This window comes from Dasypus novemcinctus, chromosome 8 (assembly GCF_030445035.2).
Source record: "Dasypus novemcinctus isolate mDasNov1 chromosome 8, mDasNov1.1.hap2, whole genome shotgun sequence".
NCBI lineage: Eukaryota > Metazoa > Chordata > Mammalia > Cingulata > Dasypodidae > Dasypus > Dasypus novemcinctus.
Window position 1 is genome coordinate 34,940,316 of NC_080680.1, and position 8,483 is coordinate 34,948,798.

Here is an 8,483-nt window from a genome sequence, read left to right on the forward strand (position 1 = left end):
TCTCAGAAAAAGCAATGCCTGAGTTAAATTTCAAAGGATGAAGTGAAAAGAAGTGGTGCTTTTGAATTGACTTAGATATCTATCATTCTTTGGGAAAGGGGGAGGTGATAGGGTTGGATATTCTAGGGAAATATAAAATTGATGAAATGAGTAGACTCTCAACTTGTATCCATAGAATGGTGTGAGATGAACCTAAGCTGTCTAATGGCAATCAGCTGAAATAATAGCCACATTTCAATAGATAATTACACATCAATGAATGCAATTCATTGGGTAGAGTGGACAGCTGAATTCCAGGCTGAACTAACTCGTTTAGTATAAAGGAAAGAGTATAGACTGTTTGGGGTTCAAATCATGGCTTTGCCACTTACTAGATAATGAATGTGGGCAACTTATTTCACACCCATGAACATCAATATCTTCTGCTACAATATGGAGAAAACGACTTCCTTTCTGTGTAATTGTAAGGTTTTTGAGGAAATGGTTAATAAAGACAAGTTATGTGCCTGGTACATATAGATACTCAGAAATTGATAATTATTGTTATTGATTTATTAAACATTTGTTTAATGTCCACGGTAAAATCACTGTTTGGTGTTTGCTTTGTGGGATACAAACAGTGGCATGCTCGAGCCATCTCACACGGGCTTGCATTGCCAATTGTCAAAATGAGGGAAATGTATACATCATAGAAATTGCACGTGGGTTTCCTTTACCCCAAGAGTCTGGTGGTGATGCCTGAGCTGAATTTTATAAGGTGAAATGTTGAGGATGGAATTGGGGGTTGTGATGTTGATTGCATTTAAATGTCATTCAGTAGGAAATGGAAACTTCATTGGATACGAACATGATTAAAACTGATTCCTATGCTCATTTACATAGAGTTCATATTTCCATTTCTTTGTTAAGTAAATTTTAATTTTTTCTGCTCAAAACAAACTGTCTAATGTCTCCCCATTTCACCAAGTGTAAAAGCCAAGATTTTCAACGGCCTGCAAATTCCTCAAAATTGACAACCTCTAATATCTCTGATCTTACCCTCTATTACCTTGCTTGTTTCTTGCGCCTCTCCAGTCACACAGGTGTCTCTGTATTGTTCCTTAAGCCTAATAGGATGTTCTGACCTCAGGCCATTTGCCCTGGCTGATCCATCTGCTAGAAAACTCTTTCTCTAGAAGATGTTCTCACTTCCATCAGGACTTTATCAAATCTCACCTGCTCAATGAGCCCTAAACTTACCTCTGTAAATTTACATTTTAAATTTAAATGTAAAATTACAACCCCCCATCCCCTTCACTCAAAATCTCTTTTTCATTGCTCTGTTTTATTTTTTCACAGATCAATTTCACTTATCAACATCTAATGTAATACATGATTTACTTATTTATTTGTGCTGTCTGCCTGCCCCCACTAGAATATAAGCGCTACAAGGGTAGGAATTTTAGTATGCTTGTTCACTGTTTTATTCCAGGCACCTAGAACAATGCCATAAATGTAATAGGTACTCAATGAAAACATTTTGAGTCAATGATTAATGGATGAGATTATACACACACACAAATTGTGCAAGGCAAGATTTTTGATGGTTTATCACAAGTTTTAGATAAATGTTTTCAAATTGGCATATTCTGTCCTTAAATTGCCTCCTATCAGGATAGCTATACATTAAAATGAGAAAGAGCATATCTAGTACTGGTGAAGTGGATATAAAGCATGTAGATTATCTTAAAGTCTCAACCTCCTTCCTTTAAACCTGCATTGAAAACTTGACTCTTCTTGTGGTTGAACTGCATGGTATACAAACTTGACACAAGGAGCAGTACACATGGTAAAAAGAAGGAGGGGGGCTGGAGAAAGAGAGAATGAGGGAGTAGAGAGGCAGCAGAATAGTGCAGAACTATTGCAGTCAGTCTTCAAAATGGCCCCTATTGATGTCCCCTTCTGGGATTCCCACCCTTGTTTAGTCCCCTCCCACATTGTACCAAAGTTTGTCTGTGTGACCAATAGAATATAACAGAAGTGATGGAGATACGTTTCTAAGATTAAGTCATAAAAGACATTAATTGGGTCTACCATCTTGGTCACACTTTTTCTATTGTGGATCACTTGCTTTGAGGAAGTCAGATGTCACTTTGAGCAGGCCTATGGACCGCTGTATAAATGAAGAAATGATACCTCATGGCAAGCCAAATGAGCAAGCTTGGAAGTGGATTCTCTATCCTGGTAAAACCTGACGACATAAGCCCTTGCCTGCATCTTGAATGCTGCCTCATGAGAAACCCTGAGCCAGAACTCTCTGAAACTGCAAGAGATAATAAATGTTTGTTATTTTAAACTGCTAAGTTTGGGGGAGATTTACTACATAGAAAAAGATTTCCAATGAAAGCTTTACCTCTGCATCAATAGCAAGAAGAGGCAGAATAGAAGGACATGAGTGAGTGGTCCAATGAAGTTTCTAAACTTCCATTTCAGTGATGATTTCTTCCTATTGGAAGAGCTGATAAAAGGGGGAATGTAACTATAGAAGGTGATAGTTCCTTCATCCTTGAGATATATATATCTCAAGCATGAAACTTTATTAATCTTGGTCATCTCAGGTACTATAGACATGCTAACTGAAAGACAAGACTTATATGCTTACTTTTAAATATTTTTCTATAGTTCTAATACAGTTCAGTAAGGTAAGCTCTTTAAATAGCTTTTGAATGAGTGAGTGAATGAACAATGCTGTCCATTCAGTGTTCAGTTAATCAGGTTTTAGTAATGCTGACGACTGTGGAGGTGGAGAATAAAGTCAGAGATTTGCTGTTGATATACTACATGCAAAAGGACTACATTCTTATGAATGAGAAAGCTAGACAATGAAGGTTGTGATAGTGTCACCCAGTCGACTGCCAATTACTGAAACAAACCGAGGACAGCATAGACATAGATAATAGGAAATGTCAGGTCATCTTTCTTGGAGGGTCTTTCCTGCCAAATTTGCAGCTGAGTCACTAGTCAGAAATTTCAAATAGTATGAGAGTGAGAGCACTGGGAAAGAGTATCTAGGAGATGTTCAGTGTGAAGCCATTGAGTTTGATGATTTCTCTCTCCATCTTTTTCCCATCTCTAGACAAGAGTAAGCAACAGTGAGATAGCTGGAAATCAAGACAACATATTCCTGACTGAGCAATCAGTAGATGTTCCCAATGGAAGAAGAAAGAAATTCCTTGTAGAAAACAAAGTGAAAAAATAGGAATTTGGATCAGAGAATGCTGTAGATGGCAAACGCAGCAACCTTTTTGATTTTGAGATGTCTCTTACTACCCTCAAGAGCTTGCTAGTAATCTGAAGTTGACCCCAGCCCCAATTATTTTGACAGCATCCATTTAAGTATGCAAAATTTTCTATTTCACCTCATCTGAGATTTAAATGTGAAGAAGGGGCAGATGATGGCTTTTTCTCACAATGGTCAGCAGATGCTCCTGTGGGCACTACTGATAATGCCAGTGTCTTAGCTGATACCAGAGAAAAAAAGAAAAGTGTGAAGAAGGAAGAGAAAGTACAAGTAAAAGGGTAACAGAGAAATATAGGTTAAGTGAGGAACAGCAGCAGGGCTTCTATTTCACAGACTCCATTTTATTATTTCAGTAGATGCTTTGTTGATGGGGGCTTTTACCTTGATTTTATTATTAAACTTTCTTGGACGTAAACTTTTTTCCTTGTGTCTATCAATCAGTTTAAATTGTGCCCCATGGCAGAATATGAAACAACATGAAGATAAAGGATTATTCACTCTGAACAACACTCTCCCTCAGATAAGCTGTGCTCTAGAGGCTAATGCCACCATCTCTGACAGCCTATGCTATGGTGGCAATAACGTCTCCTGCCTCAGAGCAACAATTCTCATAAAATGGTATAAAAATGATCATGGCGAGTCTTCCTTGTGGCCACCGCTCCCTGTGACAACCTGCTGTATTTGACAGCGATGATATTTTCTTCTTTTGGAACTATAAGTTGTAAATAGCAATGGTACCCATGTCAAAAACTTAGGATCAGTTTAATTTAATGATGGTTTCTTGTACCTTGAAAATTTCTCCTCTGCATCTCTGGGTATTGTAAAGTGGAAAAATTAAAGTGTTTTGAAAAGCTGACTCTCTTACCATGTCTATGTTTATACAAACAAGCTATTGGTCAACATGCAGTGGACCACATTATCTGAATCCACCAGATAATCTTGCTCTAGGTCCCATAGTGCCCCAGTTACTTGGATTGTAGATTGTCTGGGAACTCCTCAAATCAGTCTAGGATAAGCCATTTTACTACACATACTCACAGGTCAGCAACGTTTCTTGATTTCTTCAATTTGTTGCTCAGTTCTAGTCTCAGGACTGTCAATGAGAACAGACATAGCAGAAGAATCTCTGTTAGTCTGACCTGGGGTCAGAGAATATAATAAAGGTAACAAATAATAAAGGCAAATACGGTAGTAGGTTTTTAACATGGAAAGTCCAAGAAAAAAGAGGGAAAAAAAGACAGCATGAAAAAAAGTGTACATCATACACATTTCTGTAAAAGTGTATGTTTATACATAAAGAAGTTTCACGTTCAAAAAGTAATATAAAATTTTTATGAATAGTGACTATATGCATGTATCTTTTAAGAAATAGGATTAATTGTTCTATGTTCATTGAAAGCTTTTGTGTTCACTGGTTGAATAATCATGTGAAAATTTTATGTCTGGTGGAATCCTGGAAAAGCAGATCACATCTAAGACTATTACAAGATATAAGGTAGAATATGGCCCATGATGACATGTAGAGATCTTAGCTTTGTTCTCTTAAGGTAGATACTAGGGTGTTAAGGGGTTGGTTAATGTGTCTGTAATGGCAGTCTCTAAGCGGTCTGTGAGAGATGGTCAGTATTTCCAGTAGGGTCAGTGTGCCCAGATTGGTTGGCATTTACCTAGCAGACACTATATTGCACTTGTCAGTTTATCCAGAATTGCCAGCATGTCCAGAATAATCACAGTGTTTGGGCAACCAGAAAGTTTTTTTGTCTGTTTTACTGGGAGGGATAGTAACTTGCTGCCAGGTCAGTACTTTCTGTATGGTGTGCCAGGCTGGCCTTAGGATGAGCTGAGCCATGTGGTTGGAGTGGAGATGCTTCCTAGGCTGGTTTTGACCATAACTGTGAATGTCTTTTATATGTCCTCATGACCTAGATGAAATCTTGCTTCTCCTATAGGGTCTTCAAACTCCCAGAAGGCATGATGACAGCATACCTTTGTATTTTCAGTTGGGTGGGTGAGTTTACACAAAAGTTTTCCCCACCTTCATCCTTCTCTGTAGAAATTGGTAGGTAATCAATACCAAGAACAGTCAACTCCAGTATTTCCTGGTCCTGCTTTTCTCTGCTAAACCTTTTTCTAGACTGTCCTTTCTTGCACTGACCCCTGCATGGAGTAGCATCAGAAGAAATGTCTCGACACAAGGAAGAATGAGTCCTCACTCTGTAGGTCTGGGACCATGGGGGAGCGGGCTGCAGGCAGGAAAGCTACAGTCACGGGAGCCCAATCTCTTCTGGGGATTGAGGGTGGTTGTGTTGGGGCTGACATGAACTTAGGGGGAAGGGATGAGACTCACGCTGACTCAACTGGAACTTAGTCTGTTGCCCAGCAATATCTGCTCTGGTCCCTGAAATCAGTCACCTCCACCAATTTGAATTTTGAACTCCCTTGGCAGGAAATAATTCCAATGGAAAAGACGCTTGGCATTCAGATCCGTCAGCGAACCCTTTACACTATGATTCTAGGTTTTGCAAATAGCCACCTGATTAAACTGAGCCTCCCCAGGAAGATTCACTTTCTTGGAGCGAATATGCTAATCAACAGCTTGGCACTCATATTTTTAGAGAAAATTAATAAACTGGCATTTGGATTTATATCACATTTCCCTGTGAATTTGACTCAAAAAATCAGTTACCTTGAGTCAGTTCAACTCTGAGTTGCTAGAAGAAATCAAGTTTGGAAACCTATGGATGTGAGGAACAAACCTTGCCCTGCATTGATATCATGAAGTCAATGGCTTAGCCCTTTTTCTGCCTGGGAAGCCAAGGTGCTCTTTTCCGTCCATCCGTCTTTAACTTCACCAAAGCTACAAGATTTTTGTCAGTTAGTTGAGAGGAAATTCTTAAAACAATTTCACATAAAAAGAAATGATTTTGTAATTCACAAAACTAAAAAAAAAATCAAATATGAAGTAGCAATATCCCTATCCAAAACCCTTTTTTGTCTTATTTTTTTGAGAAAACTTCATCTGTTATCATGAACATTACCACTTATGGGTTTCAGAGATGCTATCTAGATAACTTTAAAGAGAGACATCTCCCTGTCATATAAAATGGTTTATTTTCAGTGGTGGGAGAGGGTCTACAAGAATGGTTTATAAATTGTGCCTTGTAAAGTTCTAGAAATACTGCAAAAACCCATCGGGGCAGCTTATGTAAACTCTTATTAAACAAAAGGTGTCTGGACTTTAAACACACATTCACATCGTAGTACCACAGAACTTACAAGGACATTAAATTATTCGCAAATATCGTGGTTATTGAGGTTAATTCTACTAAACTTTTCATCCAAATGGAATGAGAAATGCATTATATACACACAAACCACCCATACACAAATACATTTATAACCCTTCTCACTTGTAAAGCGCACACAAATTGCTGATTTTAAGACACCTAAGAACCTTAATAGGCTTTTGTGTTTGTAACTCTTATTACTCTGTGACTATAAGAAAACACCACTTCAAGATATTGGGGAATTGCACATATTTAAAATTACATTAGATTTATTTACCATAGTATTCCTTCTTTTTAACATTTTATTTAGAAAATATCATGTTTCCTTACTTTCTCTTCTTTTTTAAGTTTTCTCCCTTTGGCAGTAAAGTAGTATCTTCAAAACTATGGGAAATTGCAATAAAATTACTATTCCTTTCCTACCTCTTCACTTCTTCAATAAAATGAGAGGAATGCCAGTGATTGTAATAATCTGATTGGGAATTTAAATGCAAAGAAAATCAGAAAATTCTAAATTGTGGTTCCCACAGCAACTATAAAAAGACACTCAACATGACTGCATATTTATATTAAGATATAAAACTTAACAACTTCTCTAGTTATACAAATGCTATATAAAAACAAAGGGGTGGAATTATGGTTGCCATGGGAATCACAACTCTGAACCTACTGACTTTTGGAAGTTTAAATTATACTGACATAGAATTTCACACTGAATATTACATAGGTACAGGAACATGCACGGGATTAGAGACAAACATGTGGCAAATGACATGAAATGAAATAATGAAAGAAAATGTCACTCTTGTGCCTAAATGTCTCCTATTTATGGATCAGTCTCTCTCACTTCGATAATATATCGCCTCTGAAAACAGAGCAAAATACCCTGAGGCTGTGCTTTATGAGGTGATGGTATAAAATGCTTATCTCTCCCCTTTGGTCTGACAGTTTAGCTGCTCTTAAATGTAATGGAGAGAGTATGGGCATTGGAATCATAGAGATATCAGTTTGAATCTTGATTTAGCAACTTATCAGCCAAATAATTTTTATTCCCTTTTGCTAATCTGGATAATAATTCTTACTTATAGAGTTTGTATGATACTTTAATGAGATAAGACATATACAAAGTCCTTAGCCAACAGAAGAAATTAATACACAAATTACTGCTTTTTAGGACTCAACCCCTTTCACTAGAAGGTATTGGCTATATTAGGAATCCACTTGAAAATTTTGAGAATTGCCAGAGGCTATCACAATGTTTTAAAAGATTTTTAATCTTTGACCTTTTGGAAATAGTATTCTAGTTAGTGAAAAAATAAGTAATATATGCATACATAAAATTTACAGTGTACGAAACACATAAATGAATATGATTGTTTTAGAAATATGCCAAAATAAAAACTGTTTCCCTTCTTTGGGAGATTCTTAATTCTAGTTCTTTTACAAGAATTCAGAAGACACATTTTTCCTTTATTTCTTTTGATCCAAAACATCATTAAACAGCAGTTAGATACTATTTATGCTTCGGAGATTTCTTTCTTTTATTTTTTCTATAAGTCTTAGTAGTTCTGTTTTTTTTTGAAGGAAGTAGATGCTTCTCCCCACAATCAGGAGACTGTTTCAATGAGAAGAGCTGTTTTAATCTTCTATTATTACTGGTATTATATTGTTACCATCAATACAATACTTCCTCAGTGTAGTGATGTTAGCATTACTGTGATCCAATCATAACTGCAATAATGCATCTGTTGTACGTTCAATAGGTAGGTTCCTCTCTTCAGCTATTACCAATACAATGGTTTTTGAGAGCTCTCTCATAGTTATTTTAAATATTTCACATGATCCATTTGCCATAATGTCTATAATATGTCTTCCGAAAAGGGACATCAGACCTAGGTGTACTTGCTTACTATTAA

The 8,483-nt window shown here is 36.9% G+C and overlaps 1 non-coding gene across 1 annotated transcript; it reads left to right on the top strand.

Annotated features, from left to right (window-relative positions):
- Positions 1-3,426: 3,426 nt before the first annotated feature.
- Positions 3,427-3,513, top strand: LOC111765700 (small nucleolar RNA SNORD35). The gene has a single exon (XR_002797976.2). It is a non-coding gene; the product is annotated as a small nucleolar RNA SNORD35 (small nucleolar RNA).
- Positions 3,514-8,483: the final 4,970 nt, after the last annotated feature.